At 44.8% G+C, this 24,669-nt stretch overlaps 1 protein-coding gene across 1 annotated transcript in view; it reads left to right on the top strand.

The window, feature by feature from the left end:
• Positions 1-24,669, top strand: part of GSG1L (GSG1 like) — a 495,401-nt gene that overhangs the window by 371,806 nt on the left and 98,926 nt on the right. The window lies entirely within an intron of this gene.

Genomic DNA, 24,669 nt, shown 5'->3' with positions numbered 1-24,669 from the left:
ATGCTCTAGCACACGGTCGACTCCCCATTCTGTTAGGGACCGGCTGACACAGCCGGTCATTAACGGAGATCACCGTTGCCTTAGCAACGCAGTTAGCGGTGACGTCACCGCTAACCGCGGCTCCGGGAGCACCGTTGCTATGGTAACGCGTCTGTCAGCGTTACCGCTGTTACCGCTGACAGCCAGCACTGATCACTCACGGAGTGAAGGCTGCACGCTGCTTCCCGATTGTAGTGAGGATTGTAGTGAGGATGAGGTTCCCCAGCCCCAAGTGATGGGCTGGTGAACCTCATCCTCACTACTACTACACTAGAAAGAAAGAAGACAGAAGAGCAGGATCGTGGAGGGCTGACAGGGGGTAATAAAGATGGAGTCTCTAATGTGTCTGTGTATTTATTTCTATTAAAGTATTTTTTCTCTGTGTGGTGTTTTTTTTAACCCTTTATTGGAGATTCTTAATGGCCGGGTCAAACGTGCCTGACGTTAAGAATCTCTGGCTTAATACTGGCTAGTAAAACAAAGCCAGTATTAACTCATGATTACCCAACAAGCCACCCGGCTCCAGGGCTGTTGGAAGAGTTGGATACAGCGCCAGATGATGGCACTTCTATGAGAGCGCCATTTTCTGGGACGGCTGCGGACTGAAATCCACAGCAGAGGCGCCCAGAAACCTCGGGCTAACCTGTGCTGCGGATTCCAATCCCCAGCTGCCTAGTTGTACCCGGCTGGACACAAAAATTGGGCGAAGCCCACGTCATTTGTTTTTTAATTATTTCATGAAATAAGTGAAATAATTAAAAAAAAATGGGCTTCCCTATATTTTTGGTTCCCAGCCGGGTACAAATAGGCAACTGGGGGTTGGAGGCAGCCCGTGGCTGCCTGCTGTACCTGGCTAGCATACAAAAATATGGCGAAGCCCACGTCATTTTTTTGGTGGGCAAAAAACTTCTGCATACAGTCCTGGATGGAGTATGCTGAGCCTTGTAGTTCGGCAGCTGCTGTCTGCTCTTCTCCATACATACAGACAGCAGCTGCAGAACTACAAGGCTCAGCATACCTGGCTGGGAACCAAAAATAAAGGGAAGCCCTTTTTTTATTATTTCATGAATTTCATGAAATAATTAGAAAACAAATGACGTAGGCTTCGCCCCATTTTTGTGTCCAGCCAGGTACAACTAGGCAGCTGGGGATTGGAATCCGCAGCACAGGTTGGCCTGAGCTTTCTGGGCCCCACTGCTGCGAATTGCAGTCTGCAGCCGCCTCAGAAAATGGCATTTTCATAGAAGCGCCATCTTCTGGCGCTGTATCCAACTCTTCCAGCACCTGCCTGCTATACCTGGCTAGCATACAAAAATATGGCGAAGCTCACGTCCTTTTTTTGTAGTTTTTTGGCAAAAAAAATAAAAAATGCTTCCCTGGATTTTCCATTGCCAGTGAAGGTAACACCAAGCAGTGGGGGTTAGCAGCCAGTAGCTGCTTGGATTACCCTTAGCTAGCAATACAAAAAATGCAGCGGGAGCACATATATAATTTTTAATTATTTATTTAAATAACTAAAAATAAAATGGGCTTCCCTGTATTTTGATTGCTGGACATCACAGTGCTGTAAAAATAAATCTTTAAAAAAATGACGTAGCGCTCCGCGGTATTTTTGATTCTCAGCGCAGATAAAGCAGACAGCTATGGGTTGCCACCCCCATCTGCCTGCCGTTACCTTGGTTGGCAATCAAAATACAGGGAAGCCCATTAATTTTTTCTATTTAAAAAATAGTTAAAAAAAAAAATGACGTTGGGTCCCCCCATTTTTGATAGCCAGCTAGGGTAAAGCAGACGGCTGTAGCCTGAAAACCACAGCTGGCAGCTTTACCGTGGTTGGGGATCCAATGTGGAGGTCCCCTCAGGCTCTTTTTTATAATTATTTTATAAATATTAATAATTACACAATAAAAGTAGGGTCCCCCCCAAATTGGATCACCAAACAAGGTAAAGCGGACAGCTGTGGTCTGGTATTCTCAGGGTGGGAAGGTCCATAGTTATTGGGCCTTCACAGCCTAACAATAGCAGGCCGCAGGCACCCCAGACGTGGCGCATCCACTAGATGCGCCAATCCTGGCGCTTCACCCCAGCTCATCCCGTGCCCTGGTGCAGTGGCAAACGGGGTAATAAATCGGGTTGATACTAGCTGTAAAGTAACCTGAGATCAAGCCCAGCAGTTTGTGATGTCATGGCGTCTATTAGATACCGAACATCATAAACTGTCAGTACTAACAAAAAAAAAAAAATCGACAAAAGAAATTTATTTGAAAAAACAGTCCCCAAAATATTTCCTCTTTCACCAATTTATTGTAAGAAAAAAAATAAAGGGGTCCCACGACGACTCTGGACCGTCTAGAATATGGGGGGGAGACACTCAGGGAACGTATCCCCCATTTTCTAGGAGTGCGGACCCTTCATGTGAGGAGTGTGGGTGCAATGAATCTGCACTCACTCTTCTCGGGTCCACAGCAGCAGAGTCCATGTCGTAATGGTTGCTACCAAAGCTGCAATGCCCTGCTCATGAGGTAAGGGCATGCCTAATCAGGAGAACTACTGTAGAGGAAGCTCTGCTCACTGGTATATAGGTGCTCAGAGGTAATAATAGATAAAATTAGTGAGTAACCTCGGCACTCTAAATCTCCCAGACTAAGTCAGTAAGTCACAACGGATAGTAATGCAAAATCACTCTTTATTGGTCTGTATTAAGAAAAAACATTTTTTCATAAGCATATGTTTTTGTCCAAAACAAGTTACAAATGACGTTTCGGCCTGAGCCTTCGTCAGATTGGACTTATCTGCATGTAATCATGAAAAATGACAATAATCAGTATCACATAAGAGTGAGAGAACAATAACATAAACTCGAACAATGTAGAGGTACAATTGGGATGCAGCAAAAAAATTGCAACACAGCAAGAAATGAAACACATGATACAAATGTCATAATACAGTACAAGGACAATATAGTAATGACAAATATGGGGTCAGAGTAGGCTTAGACAGCTCTGGTACGAAAGAGATGTCAATCATAAAGTAACATGTGCAGTAGGTGTAGAGCTACAGTATGCATGGCAGAGCTAATGGGTAGACCTACCATAGAAAAAGAACGGAGAAAAAGTGGAGAAAAAATGGAGAAAAAAATGGAGAAAAAGTGGAGAAAAAGTGGAGAAAAAGTGGAGAAAAAGTGGAGAAAAAGTGGAGAAAAAGTGGAGAAAAAAATGGAGAAAAAGTGGAGAAAAAGTGGAGAAAAGGTGGAGAAAAAGTGGAGAAAAAGTGGAGAAAAAAATGGAGAAAAAGTGGAGAAAAAGTGGAGAAAAAAATGGAGAAAAAGTGGAGAAAAAGTGGAGAAAAAGTGGAGAAAAAGTGGAGAAAAAAATGGAGAAAAAGTGGAGAAAAAGTGGAGAAAAAATGTAGAAAAAGTGGAGAAAAAGTGGAGAAAAAGTGGAGAAAAAGTGGAGAAAAAATGGAGAAAAAGTGGAGAAAAAGTGGAGAAAAAGTGGAGGAAAAAGTGGAGAAAAAAAGTGGAGAAAAAGGGGAGAAAAAGGGGAGAAAAAGTGGAGAAAAAAGTGGAGAAAAAGTGGAGAAAAAAATGGAGAAAAAGTGGAGAAAAAGTGGAGAAAAAGTGGAGAAAATGTGGAGAAAAAATGTAGAAAAAAATGTAGAAAAAGTGGAGCACCCTTTGGTGCCTTTCATGTGGCACTAAGGGGTGCTTAGCTTTGTATTTAGCCAAAAAAATGAAAAAAAAAATGACGTAGGGTTCCCCCTAGTTTTTTAGCCAGCCAGGGTAAAGCAGACGGCTGCAGCCTGCAGACCACAGCTGGCAACCTCACCTTGGCTGGTAATCCAAAACTGAGGGCACCCCACGCTGTTATTTTAAATTACATAAATAATTAAAAAAAAAACACATAGGGGTCCCCCAAAATTGGATCACCAGCCAAGGTAAAGCAGACAGCTGGGGCCTGATATTCTCAGACTAGGGAGGTCCATGGTTATTGGACTCTCCCCAGCCTAAAAATAGCAGGCCGCAGCCGCCCCAGAAGTGGCGCATCCATTAGATGCGCCAATCCTGGTGCTTCGCCCCAGCTCATCCCGCGCCCTGGTGCGGTGGCAAACGGGGTAATATATGGGGTTAATACCAGATGTGTAATGTCACCTGGCATCAAGCCCTGGGGTTGGTGAGGTCAGGCGTCTATCAGATACCCGACATCACCAACCCAGTCAGTAATAAAAAAAAATAGACGACAAACACATTTTTATTTGAAAAAACACTCCTTAAAACATTCCCTCTTTAACCAATTTATTAGAATGAAAAACAAATCCAGGTCTGGTGTAATCCAAGGGGTTGCCATGACGATCCACGCTGTCCCAGTCAATGAAGAGCAGGTTGTTCCCCATTGGCTGGGAGAGCAATGCAGTGACCTGAGCTAACATCAATGGGTCAGCCCAGGTCACTGCAGGGCATGACAAGTGCTGCTGTCAGCGAGGTACATTACCTGCGCTGATCTCCAGCACTGCCGACAGCCCCTGTCACTGAGCTCAATGACCGGCGCCTTCACACCAAGTATCGCGAGAGGCCCGTGACGTCACCGCTAGTCAGTCTCGGGTCAGAAGCAAGAGGTGATGTGACAAGCGGCGGCCATGGAGGACAGTGACAGCGCTGAGGTCGGGACTTCATCACCGCAGGTAAGCCGAGCGGGACCATGTGTGTGTGTGTGTGTGTGTGTGTGTGTGTATGTATGTATGTGTACATGCCGCGGGCAGGAGGGGGCGGAGCGAGCTGAGGGGGGAAGTGTGGGCTTCCTGCACATAACTAGGATAAACATCGGGTTACTAACCAAAGCGCTTTGCTTGGATACCCGATGTTTATCTTGGTTACCAGCTTCTGGCAGGCTGCCAGCGATGGCTCCTGCACACTGTAGCTGTAAAAAGCCCTGCTTTTTGCTGCTAGAACCGTTCTCGAACATATCTAGAACTATCGAGCTTTTGCAAAAAGCTCGAGTTCTAGTTCGATCTCGAACAGCCCCCAAAATCACTCGAGCCTAGAACTGGAGAACCTCGAACCGCGAACCGCGCTCAACTCTAGTAAGAATGCCTGATCTGCTTTATTAGGTTCAAATGTCTGGCTCACAGGTATAAATTGCAAAAAGGATGAAAGATGTAGGGCAATTGAGGACTTTAAAACAATTATTTATTCAGTGAAAATAATTAAAAATCCTGATGGTTTAGGTATAAACATTCTTACACATTTCAAGCATGTTGCTCTTAATCATAGAAAATCTATTGCCTTACATCTTTCTTCTTTTTTTGCAATTCCTAGAGTAACAGCTATAAATTAACCCCTTAACAACCGCGGGCAGTAATATTACGCCCTAGTAGTCATAGTGTTACTGCCCGCGGTCTGCGGCTGGCAGCATGCCGCGATCGGAGCACATCTCAGCTGATTTTTACAGCTGAAATGTGTGCCTGCCAGGCACGAGCAGAATCTTTATCTGCTTGTGCCGTTTAACCCCTTAAATGGCGCTGTCAATATGTGACAGCGCCATCATAACAGCATCAGTGGTAAACATTTACTCACCGGCCAATACTGGAAGTCACGTGACGTGATCACGTGACTTCCAGTGGTTGTCATGGTAGCACAGGGTCATGTGATGACTCCTGTAGCTCACATTACTTAATTTCGGTTTCACCCGGCCCAGAGCTGGGTGAGGCAGAAAATGAGCATATCTGCTCATTACAGCTGTATAGCTGTGATCAGCAGATATGGCAGAGTGATCAGATTGCTGATCCATATAGCCCCATAGGGGGACTAGTAAAAGAAAAAAAAAAGTTAAAAAAATGAAAAAAACCTAAAAGTACAAATCACCCCCTTTCGCCCCATTGAAAATTAAAGGGTTAAAAAAATAAAAAATATACACATATTTGGTATCGCTGCATTCAGAAATGCCTGATCTATCAAAATATAAAATCAATTAATCTGATTAGTAAACAGCATAGTGGCAAAAAAAATCCAAACGCCAAAGTTACGTTTTTTGGTCGCCACAAATTTAGCTCCAAATGCGATAACATTCGATCAAAACATAGCATCTGCGCAAAAATGATACCGTTAATAACTGCAGTTTGAGATGCAAAAAATAAGCCATCACTGAGCCATAGATCCCAAAAATGAGAACGCTACGAGTCGTAGAATATGGCGCAAAATGTGCGCCACTTTTTTCGGACAAAATTCAGATTTTTTTTTTTAACCCCTTAGATAAAAGTAATGCTATACATGTTTGGTGTCTATGAACTTGCACCGACCTCAGGCATCACACCCAATGCATCCGTTTTACCGTATAGTGAACACAGTGAATAAAATATCTCAAAAACCATACTGCTATCAAGCTTTTTTTGCAATTTTTCCGCATTTGGACTTTTTTTGCAGTTTTCCAGTACATTATATGGTAAAGCTTATGGTTTCATTTAAAAGTACAGCTCGTTCCAAAAAATTGAGCCCTCACATGACCATATTGACTGAAAAATAAAAAAGTTACGTCGCTCGGAAGAAGGATGGCGAAAAAAAAAAACGGAAAGCAAAAAATCAGCCAGTCTTGAAAGAGTTTATTCCAAGTTTCTCTGGAATTGTAACTGAAATAAGTGCTTAATGTAAAAAAAATTGGTAAAAGTAGTTAAAAGTAACCTGTCACTTATAAGATGTGGCCACCACCAGTAAGCCTTTATATACAGCGTTTTAGAATACTGTATATAAGAGCCCAGGACCCTCTGTATAATGTAAAAAACACCTTTATTATACTCACCTGGGGAGTGGTCAGGTCCAATGGGCATCACAGGTCTTGATCCGGCGCCTCCTCTCTGCTTGTGATCACCATCCACTTTCCCTGCTTCGTGTGGATGACGTGTCCTATGTCATCCACACAGAGGCCTTCATTGCGCTCTTGTGCACGAGCACTTCTATCTTTTCTGCTGCCGGTAGAGCAAGCACTGTAATGCGCATGCGCAGACTTTCTTTGAACTTTCCCCACACCTGTGCATAACAGTACTTCAGTACTTTGCGCTGCCCTCAGCAGGACAGAGAGAAGTGCTAGTGCACAGGAGCGCAATGGCGGCCTCTGTGTGGATGACATAGGACTCATCATTCAAACGGAGCTGGGAAGGAGGACAGTGAGCGCAAGAATAGGAGACACTTGACCAGGACCAGTGATGCCCTTCAGACCACGCCTCAGGTGAGTATAATAAAAGCTCTTTTTTAGGTTATACAGAGCCCTCTGGGAACTTATATACAGTATTCTAGAATACTGTATATAAGAGCCTACTGGTAGTGGTCGCAGCTTATAGGGGACAAATCTGGTTACAGGTTCCTTTTAAACAGGTCATCGTATGAAAGACATTTATCAACTATCCTCAGGAAAAATTATTTTCTTTATATATACAGTACAGACCAAAAGTTTGGTCACACCTTCTCATCTCTAGAACAACTATTAAGAGGAGACTTTGTGCAGCAGGCCTCGTGATAAAATAGCTGCTAGGAAACCACTGCTGAGGACAGACAACAAGCAGAAGAGACTTGTTTGGGCTAGAGAACACAAGGAATGGACATTAGACCAGTGGAAATCTGTGCTTTGGTCTGATGAGTCCAAATTTGAGATCTTTGGATCCAACCACCGTGTCTTTGTAGAAAAGGTGAACGGATGGACTTTACATGGCTGGTTCCCACCGTGAAGCATAGAGGAGCAGGTGTGATGGTGTGGGGGTGCTTTGCTGCTGACACCGTTGGGGATTTATTCAAAATTGAAGGCATACAGAACCAGCATACCTACCACAGCATCTTGCAGCGGCATGCTATTCCATCCGGTTTGCGTTTAGTTGGAACATCATTTATTTTTCAACAGGACAATAACCCCAAACACACCTCCAGGCTGTGTAAGGGCTATTTGACAAAGAAGGAGAGTGATGGGGTGCTACGCCAGATGACCTGGACTCCACAGTCACCAGACCTGAACCCAATCGAGATGGTTTGGGGTGAGCTGGACCGCAGAGTGAAGGCAAAAGGGCAAACTAGTGCTAAGGATCTCTGGGAACTCCTTCAAGACTGTTGGAAAACCATTTCCGGTGACTACCTCTTGAAGCTCATCAAGAGAATGCCAAGAGTGTGCAAAGTACTAATCAAAGCAAAAGGTGGCTACTTTGAAGAACCTAGAATATAAGACATATTTTCAGTTGTTTCACACTTTTTTAAGTATTTAAATCCACATATTTTAATTCATAGTTTTGATGCCTTTGATGTGAATCTACAATATTTAGAGTCATGAAAATAAAGAAAACTCTTTGTATGAGGAGGTGTGTCCAAACTTTTAGTCTGTACTGTACATTAAATGCTAAAACTCAGGGTTTCATTCAAAAGTACAACTCATCTGGAAAAATAAAAAAGTTGTGGCTCTCAAAAGAAGGGGAGCAAAAAAAAAACAAACGGAAAATCACCAGGGGGTGAAGGGGTTAAGAAGTTGAAATACATTTTTTATTTTTTTCATTTCTGCTTTACTTACAGCTCTGGCAAAAATTAAGAGACCACTGCACATTTTTGTAAAAATCAGCTTCTCTACATGTCTGACAGCCATTCCATTCAAGTGTCTGTTGAATTCCAACCAGAGTACAGACCGACAGAGGGCGACTCTCCACTGACCGGGATGACCGTCATCTTATTCGAATGTCACTCAGCAACCACAGGATGACATCAAGGGACCTACAAGGGAATAGCAAATGGCAGCTGAGGTGAAGTGCACAGCAAGAACAGTTCATAACAGGCTCTTAGAGGCAGGGCTCAAGTCATGTAAAGCTAGAAAAAGCCTTTCATCAATGAGAAGCAAAGGAGAGCCAGGCTGAACTTTGCCAAAGACCATAAGGATTGGACCATAGAGGACTGGAGTAAGGTAATCTTCTCTGATGAGTCTAATTTTCAGCTTTGCCCAACATCTGCTCGTCTAATGGTTAGACGGAGACTTGGAGAGGTGTACAAGCCACAGTGTCTTGCACCCACTGTGAAATTTGGTGGAGGATCGGTGATGATCTGGGGATGCTTCAGCAAAGCTAGAATTGGGCAGATTAAACTTTGCGAAGGACGTATGAATCAAGCCGCATACAAGGTTATCCTGGAAGAAGAGTTGCTTCCTTCTGCTCAGGCAATGTTCCCCAGCTCTGAGGACTGGTATTTCCAGCAGGACAATATGCCATGCCACACAACTAGGTCAATCAATGTGTGGATGAAGGATCACCACATCAAAACCCTGTCATGGCCAGCCCAATCTCCAGACCTGAACCCCATTGAAAAACTTTTTTGCACTAGGAGTGGCATAAGGTCACCCAAAAGCAGTGTGAAAGACTGGTGGAAACCATGCCAAGATGCCTGAAAGCTGTGATTAAAAATCATGTTTATTCCACAAAATATTGATTTCTGAACTCTTCCTGCGTTAAAACATTATTAGTATTGTTGTTTCTAAATGATTATGAACTTGTATTCTTTGTGGTATGAAAGCAATGCATTATTTTTGTTATTTTGACCATTTCTTATTTTCAGAAAATAAATACAAAATGTATTGCTTTGAAAGTCTGATACATGTTGTCAGTAGTTTATAGAATAAAAGAACAATTTGCATTTCACTCAAAAATATACCTATCAAGAGAAAAACTGACAATTTTGCAATGGTCTCTTAATTTTTGCCAGAGATGTATAATTAAAAACAATGTCCAATAATTAAAAAAAATCTAATAATTATTCACAATAAATAAGGTTAGATTGAGGGCAGGATGCTGGGTAGCAAAAGTCAAGTAGAAAAGGTAGATTATCTGGAATCCAGGGTAGATCATAGGTGTACCTGGTTTCCAGAACAAAGGGGCAGAAGACTGGGTATACTGCGACATGAGCCAATGTATAGGGAATAGGGATGAGCAAACCTGAACTATAAAGTTTGGTGTCCATACCAAAGATAAAGAAAGAAAGAGATGTCCAGCTCTTCAGGCAGGGAAACCAATGTCTTTAATTCATCATGCAGATACAACGAATGACATGACCAGCACTACGCGTTTCAGGTGAAACACTCACCCTTAATCATGGTTCATGATTAAGGGTGAGTTTCACCTGAAACGCGTAGTGCTGGTCATGTCATTCGTTGTATCTGCATGATCAATTAAAGACCTTGGTTTCTCTGCCTGAAGAGCTGGACATCTCTTTCTATATTTATCTGCAATACTAGGCTGTGGCAGTGCCTGTCCGTGCTCCAGGGAGCAACCGGGAGTGAGCTGATACATTCTATTGGTCCATACCAAACACTTTGTGCTCTGTGCTGAAAACTGAACACAGACTTTTGACTGTACATCCGACTCCTGTTCGGATTTGTCCCCCAAATAAAGCTTGCTGAAAGCTAGCAGACCAGCCAATCAGCATGCTTTTAGGCGTTGGGCACTTCTGGAGCCATCGCAGCCACGCCAAGTATTGGCATAGCTGCAATTGGCCAGGGAAATCACTGTTAAAAAAAAAAGCAGCAAAATGGTTAAAGCTGGACATACCTACCAGTCTAAGATGTGCGGCTGTAACACTACTTCTGGGTCCACACAAAACATCTTATACATACTCATTTCTTTTTCTTATTCCATCCACTGTCTGTAATAGCGTCTGTCATTGGCTGTAGTCAGATTGCCAGCGTGACGGCATCTCTGATTGGTTTCCCTCACAAAGGTTGTCTGACATATAGTGCCACATGTATAGCTATCCAGCGCAGATAAAGCATACAGCTACAGTCTGCAACCCCCAACTGTGCGCGATATGTTGGCTGTGTATCAAAATAAGAGGGACCCCATTTTTTAATTATTTCCATAAATAATTTTTTAAAAAAGGCAAGCGGTCCCCCCCAATTTTGATACCAAGCCAAGATATAGCAGACAGTTGGGGGATTTTCAGCCTGGGGTTGCCCATGATTATTGGGCCATCTCCAGCCTAAAAAATACCAGCCAACAGCCACCCATTAGATGCGACAATGCCGGTGGTTTACCCGGCTCATCCTGATTGCCCTGGTGCGGTGGCAATTGGGGGTAATATAAGGGGGTAATGACAGCTGTAATTTGTCAGCTGCCATCAAGTTTTAGATTAGTAATAGAGGTGTCTATGAGACCCCCCCATCACTAATCCTGTAAGTGAAAAGAAAAAAACAAACACCAAAGAATCCTTTATTTGAAATACACACACACCCTCTTTCATCCCTTTATTAACCCCCAAAACACCCTTTCAAATCCGACATATTCCATACGAAGTCCCATGATGATCCTGGCTCTGCTACATACTGAAGTCGCAGCACATAGGCACATTAGAAAACGTGACCACTCGCTGCGACTTTAGGAACACACTGACTGATCTGCAGCTGTGAGTGGTGACGTCACTGAGTTTACCTGCAGTCACAGCTGGAGGTTACCACGGTACCCCACCTGTGATCACAGGTAAACTCACCTCAAATGAACTCATTGAACTCAGTGACCTTAACTCAGGTGAACTCATCGTTCAATGAGACCTGCATCTCCTGGCAGAAATTTTTTCTTTCCCTCGAGATGCAGATTTGGTGCTGAAATTTGTACACCAAATTCCTGCACCACCTATGGCAAACAAAATCCGTATCTAAACGTGGTACGGTTTTGATGCGATATTGATGCATGTGTTTTTTCGTCAGGAAATGCATATTTGGTGCACAAATTTGGTGTATAAATTCCAGCACTAAATCTGCATCTCTCGACAGAAAACTGCACAAAAACCATGGTTTCGATACCGTTTTGGTGTGGTTTTCTGCTAGGAAATGTAGATTTGGTACTGAAATGTCTGCTCCAGATTTCTGCACAAAATTTGCATCTCCTGGCAGAAAACCACAATTAAACAGCATCAAAACCTATTTTTGTGTGTTTTTTTGCCAAGAGATGCAGATTTGGTGCTGAAATTTATACACCATATTCCTGCACCAAATCTACGTCTCCTGGCAAAAATTGCATCAAAACATAATGCGATTTTGATGCGATAGTGATGCAATTTTTTCCTAGGAGATGCAGATTTGGTGCAGGAAAATAGTGTGAAAATTTCAGCACTAAATCTGCATCTCTTGGCCAAAAAAATCTAAAAATAACTGTTTTGATGCCATTTCAGTGTCGTTTTCTGCCAGGAGGTGCAAATGTGGTGCTGAAATGTCTCCATGGGGTAGCATGGGAACCTCTAGCTGTGACCACAAATAAACTGAGAGAAGTCACTGCTTATCGCTGAGGTTCAGTCATTCTCTGCCTGAAGCCCACAGCATATGCCATGTTGTGTACCTGTGCTCTGTCACTTCAGTATGTAACAGAGTTTGAATTGCCATTGGACCTTGTGTGGATTATGTCAGACCTCGGTGTTTTGGGGTTAATAAATTGCAGAAAGAGGGTGGGTTTTTTATTTTATTTCAAATGAAGGATTTTTTTCGGTGCTTGTGTTTTCTTTTCACTTACAAATAAGTAATGGGGGGGTCTCATGGACCCTACCCATTACTAATCTAGGGATAAGTGGTATCTGTGCACGGTCATTAACGTTTTATTACCACAATCACCAGCGCACCAGGGCAATTGGTATGAGCCAGGTAGAGTTCTGGTATTGTTGCATATAAAGGATGCAACAAATTCTGGATAGATGCTATTTTTAGGCTTGGGAGCCCAATAACCATGGGTCTCTTTAGCCTGAGAATATCAGCCTCCAGCTGTTGGCTTTATCATGGCTGGGTACCAAAATTGGGAGGACCGCTCACCGTTTTTTTAAATTATTTATTTAAATAATTAAGAAAGCTGCATGGGGTCCCTCCTATTTTGATACACAGCCAAGATAAGCACATGGCTGGGGCTGCAGACTGGTTGGTTTAATTCCCCTCTTCCTTCTACCACCATTTTAAAGCACCAGATTCGGGTCCCCATAGACTTATATGGGGACCAGCATCCATGCAAATATCCTGCAGTCAGCGCAGTAATCCTACTCTGGACTATTCCCCTTTTTCAGTGAATGGATTTTGGCTTTGGCCAACAGCTCCTTATTGGGATTTTCATAAATGAGGCTGAGAGCAGAAAAAAACACATCCAATCACCCAAAAACAGGGGAATCGGAGAAGGTTTATTCTTGTGGGTCATCACTAATTAAGGAAACAATTCCCACCCGCTGAGCCTCATTCCCGGAAGAAAGCGGTCGCAGTCGAAAATAAAGCTTATAGGCCTCCCGAAAGAAGACAAACCAACTGTGATCACCAGTAAACCGCTCCGAAAGTGACAATTAGGGTTCAGGAGCACTAGTTGCCAACCCGCTTTGCACCGCAGAAGGAGACTGGGCTTGCAGCTGAACCGTCACCCGTAGCTCTGCTACCTGGGGAGTTAAAGACTGCAGCTGCTTAGCTGGACAAGTGACCGGATCCATAGAAAAAAATAGGGTGGGACGATAATGTCACAGGATATATGGAGATGGGACAGGGGTCCCTAAATTGGCCCTCAGACTTGCAACGCAGTGCTATCCCTTTACTCAGAGGTAGGTTTGATGGTAACCAGGGCTGAGCCCCCAGTATGACACTAACTCCTGTCAGGACACTCATCTTACTCCCCCTCTCCCACACCAATGGGGTGAGCCAGAAAACACAAAGACAAAATCCCACAAAACAAACCGGACAAGGGAGAACGGAAACTCGTACACAGCACTCAACACACACAGGAGAGACAAACGTGTACTGGGGAGTAACGAAAAAAAAGAGGAAGAAACGCACAACTTGAAAATGCTCACATCACTCATGTCATGATTCGCCTCCCTATCCACATGGCTAGGGGGTGGAGCCTTCTCTCAGGCCTCACTTCCGGCCCCTGGATGCCTTAAAAGCTGACACTTCCAGTGAGCCAGCGCCGGCTATAAGCTTAGCTCTGCTTTGCCTGTGATTGCTGGTCCTGTGAGTGATATCCTGATCTGTCTGTTCCTGTGCCCCCGTGCCCTTGTCTGTGTTCTGTCCCCTGGTCGTCCCTCCTGTCCTGTGTCCCCCCTCCTATTCCCCACTCTGTTGCTTCCTCCGGTACTGACCTTGGCCTGACTTTGACTCCGCTTTTGCTCATCCCTCCGGTCCTGCTTCTGCCCGTACGGTGTTTGACCCAGCCTGTGTGACTATGTGACTATTCCTTGCATGCTCTGCAGCTCTGCCTAATGGCAGTGCATGAGAACGCTGTGCATTTCCTCCCTGGTTCTCATTGCTCTGTGTAGTGTCGTCTGCTGCAGAGCTCTGGCTCCCCCTGGTTGCAGCATTACAGTATAGTCGGCCTCAATAGGCTTTATCTCCCATAGGGGGAAAAAAAAAAAGCCATTTAATTCTTGGTAGTGGGATCCAACTTTGCAGGATAACAGACTGTAATGGATCCACTCAGTACTTTGTGCGAGCAAGTAGCCAACCTTACGCAGCTGGTGCAGGATTTGGCTGCAGAGCATCGCACCCTGGTAGCTTCACACAGCTTTCTGCAAAGTGAGGTTTCTGCTTCAGCGAGGGCCACCTCGGTGGCAGTTACCTCACAAACCGTAGGACAGCATAGTCCCACTGATGTCCAACTGACCTCCCCCGAACCCACGATGATGCTCCCCAATAAATTCTCGGGGGAGAAAAACCTATTTCGGACATTTAGGGAGAGTTGCAGGCTTCTCTTCACTCTCCGGCCTCGGTCCTCGGGGAATGAGACCCAGCGGGTGGGGATCATCATGTCGTTACTTAGAGGGGGTCCCCAGACCTGGGCGTTTTCCCTACCCCCTTCGGCCCCGGAACGGCATTCGGTTGACCTCTTCTTTGTCTCCCTCGGGGTGATATATGACGAACCAGACCGTGTACGGGTGGCTGAGGACAGGATCATGTGTCTCACTCAGGGAAACCACACTGCTGAGCTATATTGTTCTGAGTTTCGGCAGTGGTCCACTGAGGTACGGTGGAATGATTCTGCACTCAGGTGCCAATTCTGGAGAGGTCTTTCGGACTCCCTGAAAGACGCTTTGGCTCTGCACCCTCCTCCCAACACCTTGGATGATGCGATGACAGAGGCAGTTCGTATGGACCGCAGATTACGGGAACCATACGTGAGATTCTGCCCCCTCTACCTAGGGCACCTTCTTTGCCGGCTATGGAACAGATGGAAGTTGGAGCCATCAGTCCAGATGAGAAGGAGAGGAGAAGACGCCGGGATCTCAAGCTGTGCTTCTATTGTGGACACCATGGACACTGGAGGAAAGACTGCCCGGCTCTCCCCTCCACTAAACAGTCGTCGGGAAACTTCTAAGTCTGGGTAACGGTCGAGGAGGTTGCCCAGACTATCATGTACCATTCCTCTCCTCCAATAAGATACTTCTGAATGTCGACCTCCGGGTCAAGGAGTCGGTCTGGTCTGCTACTGCCTTTGTTGACTGTGGGTCCGCTATGAACTTCATTGACTCTGAGTTGGTCCAAAGATTAGAGTTAGGGACAGTGAGGTTAGAAGGACCCATTCAACTCCTGGCAATTGATAAAACACCGCTGCCTCAGAACCTCATTCGGTTTGCTACAGAAAAATTTACTCTGGTGATCGGGTCTCTGCATTCTGAAACTATTTCTTGTTTTGTAATGGCCAATCTCCCTGCTGGATTAGTGTTGGGGTATCCATGGTTAAGGTTACATAATCCCGTTATTGATTGGGAGTGTCGTACCATAGTCAAATGGAGTCCTGCTTGTCATAAAGGGTGTTTGCAATCTGTACCTGTGTTCTCCGTAAGTCCTGAGGGTCTTCCGGAATACCTGAGGGACTACGGAGACGTATTCTCGGAAACAGAGGCCGAGGTTTTGCCGCCTCATCGCCCATATGACTGTGCCATTGATTTACTTCCCAATACCAAATTGCCCAAGGCCCGTTTATATCACCTCTCTGGTCCAGAAAGGGCTGCTATGAAATCATACATATCTGAGAGTATACGTAAAGGGCATATCCGTCCTTCTTCTTCCCCTGTGGCTTCTTTTTTGTAAAGAAGAAGGACGGAGGATTAAGGCCATGTCTCGATTTCCGAGAATTAAACAAAATTACTGTGAAAAACACGTATCCGCTTCCACTCATCCCGGTGGTTTACCAAACTAGATCTCAGGGGGGCCTATAATCTTATCCGTATTAGAGAAGGGGATGAGTGGAAAATGGCCTTTCTGACGTCAGAGGGGTTATTCGAGAATTTGGTGATGCCTTTTGGTCTAACTAATGCCCCTGCGGTGTTTCAAAATTTCATCAATGATATCTTCTCTGATTTTCTTGGTCGTTTTGTGGTCATCTATCTCGATGACATTTTGATTTATTCTGCCGATAGAGATACGCATATTATGCATGTTCGCTCTGTATTACAGAGATTGCGTGATAACCATCTGTTTGCCAAGCTTGAAAAATGTGTTTTCTCTGTTCAGGAAATAGCCTTTCTTGGGTTACTCCTTTCTCGTGATGGGTTTAAAATGGACCCAGGAAAGGTGCAGGCTATCGTGGATTGGGTGCAACCCAGGGATATCAAGGCGCTACAACGCTTTTTGGGTTTCGCTAATTATTATCGAAGGTTCATTAAGGGGTTTTCTCAAATTGCCAAGCCATTGACTGACCTTACACGGAAAGGGGCGGATCTGCAGAACTGGTCGCAAATGTCTGTCCAGGCCTTTCTTGAGTTAAAGGACCGGTTCATGTCCGCCCCAGTCCTGGTACAGCCTGACCTTGAGGCGCCGTTTGTTGTTGAGGTGGACGCCTCAGAGGTGGGGGTGGGAGCTGTTCTCTCTCAGGGCCCTGCTACTCTGACTAATCTGCGACCATGTGCGTTCTTCTCCAAGAAATTCACTCCAGCTGAGAGGAACTATGATGTGGGTAACCGTGAATTATTGGCGGTAAAGTTGGCATTCGAAGAATGGAGGCATTTTTTGGAGGGTGCTGTTCACCGTATTACTGTCATCACTGATCATAAAAACCTCGCGTATATCGACTCCGCCAAGAGATTGACGCCTCGACAAGCGAGGTGGGCTCTTTTCTTTTCTAGATTTCATTTTTGTATTACTTTTCGGCCGGGGTCTAAAAACGTGAGGGCAGATGCACTGTCTCGTAGTTTGGACCCGGTGTCACCTCCAGAGCCTCCTTCCTCCATTCTTCCATGAGGGGTGGTGGTCGCTGCCTTGTCGTCCGAGTTAGAGACTGAGGTCAGGGAGGCCCAGTCCTCAGCGCCATCTTCCGCTCCAGACACTAAACTGTTTGTCCCTTTGCACCTCCGGTTACGAGTACTTCAAGAGTTCCATGAGTCCGTACCTAGTGGCCATCCTGGAGTTACAGCCACTCACAGGGCTGTTGGTCGACTGTTTTGGTGGCCGTCTCTTCACTCAGATGTTGCTCGGTTTGTGTCTGACTGTGCTACATGTGCCCGTGCTAAGGTATGTTGTAACCGGCCGGCCGGAGAACTGGTTCCATTACCTGTTCCTGAAAGACCATGGACCCACTTGTCCATTGATTTCATTACGGACCTCCCTGTCTCAAATGGTATGACTGTGATCTGGGTGGTGGTGGATCGTTTTAGCAAACAGGCACATTTTGTTCCCCTCTCTGGTCTACCTTCTGCTGCAACCCTTGCCAACCACTTTATTGACCAGGTGGTTCGGTTACATGGGTTGCCCCTAAATATTGTGTCTGACAGGGGGGTACAATTAATTTCTCGGTTTTGGAGGGCCTTGTGCAGGCGGTTGGGAATTGAGTTGTCCTTCTCGTCCGCCTATCATCCCGAGTCTAATGGACAGATGGAAAGGACGAATCAGACACTTGAGCAAATCCTGCGGTGCTTGGTTTCTGCTCAGCAGGAGGATTGGTGTACGTTTTTGCCCCTTGCGGAGTTTGCATTCAATAGCAGAGTCCATCAGTCTACGGGAACTTCTCCCTTCTTCTGTAATTACGGGTTTCACCCTCACTTCAGGACCTTCTCTAGAGTGGATTCGGGGTGTTCAGGGGTCGACTCCATCGTTCAGCATCTGGGGGAGGTGTGGAAGGAGGTACGGCGGTGCATTGTGACGGCTCAACAGTCCCAGAAACGCCAAGCGGACAAACGCCGTTCTCTGGGACCCCCCTTTCAGGTGGGGGACAAAGTGTGGCTGTCCACTCGGAATATCAGGCTCAGGGTTCCGTCTGCTAAGTTGGGCCCTAAGTTTATAGGGCCCTATGAGATCATCGAAGTGATCAACCCGGTGGCCTTTCGGTTGCAACTGCCCCAGACCTTGCGTATTCCCAATGTATTTCATACCTCCTTGCTTAAGCCATTTGTCCCTTCGGTGGTGGATTCTCAGACCCCTCCGGCTCCGATACTGTTGGACGGTGAGGAGGAGTACGAAGTTCAGCGTATTATCGACTCTCGTTGGGTTCGTAGTTCTCTCCAGTATCTGATTCATTGGAAGGGTTACGGTCCGGAGGACCGGTCCTGGGTGCCGGTTCGCTCCGTGCGGGCTGATCGGTTAATTGCGGCTTTCCACCAGAAGTATCCTGGGAAGCCTGGGGGTCCGGTGGCCCCCCCTTGAGGAGGGGGTACTGTCATGATTCGCCTCCCTATCCACATGGCTAGGGGGCGGAGCCTTCTCTCAGGCCTCACTTCCGGCCCCTGGATGCCTTAAAAGCTGACACTTCCAGTGAACCAGCGCCGGCTATAAGCTTAGCTCTGCTTTGCCTGTGATTGCTGGTCCTGTGAGTGATATCCTGATCTGTCTGTTCCTGTGCCCCCGTGCCCTTGGCTGTGTTCTGTCCCCTGGTCGTCCCTCCTGTCCTGTGTCCCCCCTCCTATTCCTCACTCTGTTGCTTCCTCCGGTACTGACCTTGGCCTGACTTTGACTCCGCTTTTGCTCGTCCCTCCGGTCCTGCTTCTGCCCGTACGGTGTTTGACCCAGCCTGTGTGACTATTCCTTGCATGCTCTGCAGCTCTGCTTCTCAGCTGTGCTGATTAGGCAGTGCATGAGAACGCTGTGCATTTCCTCCCTAGTTCTCATTGCTCTGTGTAGTGTCGTCTGCTGCAGAGCTCTGGCTCCCCCTGGTGGCAGCATTACAACTCAGAAGCGCATCCGTATCACCATGAAGAGGAGAAACACCTAGACCGGGATAGCTGAAGCTATAATTGGCACATACAGGAAGGAAGCCTTGCATTAAATAGGGAGGAGAAAGCTGCAGTTGGAAATCAGCACCGTGTGCATTTAGTTTCTGCTCACCAGTCTGCAGGTATTAACTCCTGCAGAGCTGAAGATCAGTGAACCTGAACCAACCAAGGGCCAGCTCTGTCTGAGTGTACCAGAAGCCTCAGGTTGCTTGTTAGACTCTGTAGTGTGAACAGAGTCTGACGTCACCATGCCAGCAGGTGTGTGCAAAGCTGAACACCGCATGACAAGCAAAAAAGGCAAATTGGACATAATTTTACACAAAACTCCAACAATGGGCCTGACAGAATTGTTGGCACCCCCAACTAAATATTTGGTTGCACACCCTTTGGAATAAATAACTGCAATCAATCGTTACCTATAACCATCAACAAGCTCCTTACACCTCTCAATTGGAATTTTGAACCACTCTTCTTTTGCAAAATGCTCCAGGTCTCTCATGTTTGAATCGCACCTTCTCCCAACAGCAATTTCTAGATTTCTCCACAGGTGTTCAATGGGATTTACATCTGGACTCATTGCTGGCCACTTCAGAACTCTCCAGCGCTTTGTTACCATCTATTTCTGGAGGCCTCTTGAAGTATGTTTGGGGTCATTGTTCGGCTAGAAGACGATGACCTAGGACGCAAACCTAGTTTTCTGACATTGGGCACTACATTGCAACCCAAAACCCTTTGGTAATATTCATATTTCATGATGCCTTGCACATAGTCAAGTCACCCATTGCCAGAGGCAGCTGGACAATCCCAAAATTTCTTTGAACCTCCACTATGTTTGACTGAAGGTACTGTGTGGTAAACAGTATAATGATGTGCTTTTCTAAAAAGCTCTATCATGGCCTCATCTTTCCATAAGAGGATTTCCAAAAAGTATTTTGGCTTACTCATGTACAGTTTGGGAAACTGCAGTCTAACTTTTTTATGTCTATGTGTCAGCAGTGGTGTCCTCCTGGAGGGAAATTTAAGGACACGGTATGGGGAGCGAGGGGGATGGGTGAGGACAAAGTATGGGGAGCATGGGGGGGATTTAAGGAAACAGACTTTTGAATTTTCACAGCTCACAGTGCACACTGTCAGGATTCTCGGGTGCCAGCAGTGATTGTGGGATGTCACAAAATTGCAAGTATTTGATTTAAATACATGTACTGACATGTTGACTAGACATATGTGGCCTCGCTCAATGAAAATAAATTCAGTGAGGCTGGACTTGCCTAGTCAGAATGTGGCCAGAAGTATTCAAATTGCATACTGGTGCTCATATGACTGTCCACTCGTGCCACTAGCAAGGGAGAATCTTAAGTGTTCAGGGTATGCGCTGGGAAAATGTAGAAGCCTGCAGTCACCTAGAGTGACTGCAGACTTTAATCTCAAACTTGGAAGTGCCCGTTAATTATGAAATTAAGCACTGTAGCATGCCAATCCTAACAGTATGTAACATACTGTCAGGATTCAGCCCTACTAGCTGGTTCCAGCAATCATCACATGGACACTGCACTCATATGTGATTTTGATACTTACGGTTAATGGTTATGTGACAACTGTCTTTTCCTTTAGCTTCTCTCAGTTTTTCCCTGAGCAGTGAGAGAATGAGGAAGAGCAGCTCATCTTCATGTGACTGTAAGGGGTACTTTGCACGCTGCGACATCACTAGCCGATGATAGCGATGCTGAGCGCGATAGTACCCGCCCCCGTCGCACATGCGATATCTTGTGATAGCTGCCGTAGCGAACATTATCGCTACGGAAGCTTCACACGCACATACCTCGTCGGCGACATCGCTGTGACTGTCGAAGAATCCCTCCTTGAAGGAGGCGGTGCGTTCGGCGTCACAGCCATGTCACCGCGACGTCACTAATCCGTCGGCCAAGAGAAGCGGAGGGGCGGAGATGAGCAGGATGTAAACATCCCACCCACCTTCTCCCTTCCGCATTGCCGGTGGACAGCGGGCACAGGTAAGGAGATGTTTGTCGCTCCTGCGGCTTCACACAGCGATGTGTGAAGCTGCAGGAACGACAAACAACATCGTACCTGCGGACGCTCCGACATTATGAAAATGAACGACAAGACACAGATCACCGATTTTTTACTGTTTCACGCTCGTTTATCTTCTCTCCTAGGCTTTACACGTTGCGACGTCGTTACTGGCGCCGGATGTGCGTCACTTTCGATTTGACCCCAACGATATCGCAGTAGCGATGTCGCAACGTGCAAAGTACCCCTAAGTGTGCCAATCGCATATGAATGAGCAATCACATGACGACTACTCAAATTGCTTGGGGGGGGGCAAACTGAATTCTGGCCCCAGATGCCGGAAAATTATTGGCATATTAGTTTTGTATAACAGACTTGTTTAGTAATAATTTGTTTATGTTTGTTCTTTGATAACTTTATGACTACTAATTCGATGTATTACTTAGAAAGGTATCTTATTGGGATGTTTTTATGAGTTGTATATATTTTATTTGTCGTCTTTTTTTATGGGGGTGGTGTTGGGCGATCAGATTTGTCTTTATAGGATCTAGCATGCTACTGTCACGCTAGGTACAGGGAAGTACCAAGCGAATGGCGAAAGGGAAGGTAAGGGAAACCCTGTGTCTAGGGAAAGGAAAGATGGTGACACTGACCAAACCAACTGCTGGTCCCAGGGTCCCTCCCCACCCTAGATTGGTTCCGAACCTATGTGCAAAGTCTGATACCTGACCCTATCTATCCCTAGTGCTAGGCCCTAAATTGGGAATGGATGGGATGAGCTCTTCGTGAACCTCACTAAACATTCTAGACAACACAAGGACGACACACAGGTGTAAATGCATGAACTACGTATCTACAGATGACACCAGTAGAACTTCAGCAAAGTTATCAACAACAATACAACAGAGGAGTACAAGCCACCTGCTTGCAACCAAGGCTTAAATTAACTGAATAATTACACCAGCAGCAGTGCAAGCAATTATGGGGTATTTAAGCGCCAAAACAATACTGATGATCAGCAGCTGGGTAGAAGGCGAGCTCCTGCTGTGTCCAAAAGGGGGAGAGATTAATCAAGTAGGAGAGCTACCTATACCAAAGAATGACAGCAGGAACAATGGAAACTCAGTGAGCATTCAGAACAGCCACATGCTGTGACCTTCTGTGGCCAGAAACGACATGACTGTCTGTAACCTGTAAATCGTGACACACCAGTGATAGCTACAGGGGCCCATACAGCTGATCAACATGATGGTAGGGCTCCAGGTTTATATTTTGCACTGGGGCCCATAAGACTCTAGCTATGCCGCTGTTTTTATGGGTACTGTCATGGCAGCCATTACTGTTAGCTAGCATTTGTTAAAGTGTGTAGCAAACCAAGATAACACTTTTCTAACTAGGATATTAAAAGACTTTACTAGAAGACAATTCAGGGATTTATATTTCCAGGAAATAATTTGATTTTAGTGGGAGATTCTCTCCATGCTTTAGTATGCTGCCTGTATTAAATGTGACAGCAATAAGCATAGGCCACAAATATAGCAAGCACTAAACAGAGCTATCCTAGAAGGATTACATATTTGCATAAAATTCCATCTTTATTAAATTATAAGCTATGTGAGATTCATAAAGCATGAAAATACATTAACTTCATTATGAGCAGTCAAATATGATGCAGAGAACAGAGCGAAAATCACATATAATATTCATAACACCGAGGAAATAAATGTTGCATTGTAAAAGCAAAGTCTAAATTTTGGTTTATTTGAAAGCACTGATATTAAGTAAATTGCAGATCTGACAATGACTGGAGATATCCAAGGCCGTTCACATCCAAGCCTGTTATTCTTCAATGTTAATGGAATTTTATGGGTGTCTGAAACCTTTTCAATTTTCAGCATCATTAGACAACACTTGGTAATTACTATGTACTTTAAAACAGTAAACAGGCGTAAATCTTATTTTCTATTGTTGTCTTTTTGTATCAAATTTTGAAAAACTTTAAATGTTCCAATTTTATTATTAAAGAGTAATTAAGCCAGAAAATACATTTTGTGTACTGAAGGAAAATTGAAGACTGTCAAGGTTATATGGATAGAGTAGAAACCAGAAGTTTACATACGCTATCTAAAAAAAACACATCTGCATGTTTTTCTCACTATCTGACATGAAATCAAAATAAACCTTTCCTGTTTTAGGTCAATTAGGAACCAAAATGATTTATATTTGCCAAATGCCAGAATAATGAGAAAGAGAGAGAGAAAAAGAGAGAGAGCGAGCGAGAGAGAGAGAGAGATAATAATTTAACGAATTTTTATTACTTTCTGCAAAGTCAAAAGTTTAAATACATTAAGAGTACTATGCCTTTAAATTATATGGGACAGGCCATATGATGATGCCATGTCTTTGGAAGCTTCTGATAGGTTTATTGGCAACATCTGAGTTAATTAGAGACACACCTGTGGATGTTTTTTAATGCACACATAGAACACACTGCTTCTTTATGTAGCATCATGGGAAAGTGAAAAGAAATCAGCAAAGATCACAGGAAGATAATTGTGGACTTACACAAGTCTGGTTCATCTTTCTTTGCAATTTCCAGATACCTAAAAGGTGCCTCCTTCAGCTGTACAAACAATTATACGCAAGTACAAACAAGATGGGAATATCCAGCCATCATACCACTCAGGAGAGAGACGAGTTCTGTGTACCAGAGATGAACATGCTTTGGTCAAACATGTGCATATCAACCTAAGAAGAAAAGCAAAACACATTGTGAAGATGCTGGCGGAACCTGGTAAGATTGTGTCATTATCCACAGTAAAACTAATACTGTATCAACATGGGCTGAAAGGCCACTCTGTCACGGAGAAGCCATTACTCCAAAAGAAACAAAAAAAGCCAGATTAATGTTTTCAAATGCACACAGGACTAAAGACCTTAATTTTGGAGACATGTCCTTGGTCTGGCAAAACTAAAATTAAACTGTTTTTCCATAATGACCATTGTTACGCTTGGAGGAAAAAGCAAAAAGCTTTGAAGCCTAAGAACACCATCCCAACTATGAAACAAAGGGGTGGCAGCATCATGTTGTGGGGTTGTTTGTTGCAGGAGGGACTTGTGCACTTCACAAAATAGATGGCATCATGAGGAAAGAAAATTATGTGGTAATACTTAAGGAACATCTCAAGACATCAGCCAGGAACTTAAAGCTCGGGTGGAAATGGGTCTTCCAAATGGACAATGACCTGAAGCATTCTGCCAAACCTGTTACAAAGTGGCTTAAGGATAATAAATTCAATATATTGGAGTGGCCATCACAAAGCCCTGATCTCAATCTTATTGAAATTTTATGGGCAAAGCCGAAAAGGCCGGTGTGAGTAAGACGACCTATCAACATGGGTCAGTTACACCAGTTCCTTCAGGAGGAATGGACCCAAATTCCTACC

The sequence above is a fragment of the Anomaloglossus baeobatrachus genome, chromosome 7 (genome assembly GCF_048569485.1).
Source record: "Anomaloglossus baeobatrachus isolate aAnoBae1 chromosome 7, aAnoBae1.hap1, whole genome shotgun sequence".
Classification (NCBI taxonomy): Eukaryota; Metazoa; Chordata; class Amphibia; order Anura; family Aromobatidae; genus Anomaloglossus; species Anomaloglossus baeobatrachus.
The sequence above is the reverse complement of the archived record's forward strand: the minus strand, read 5'-3'. Positions and strand labels throughout refer to the sequence as shown.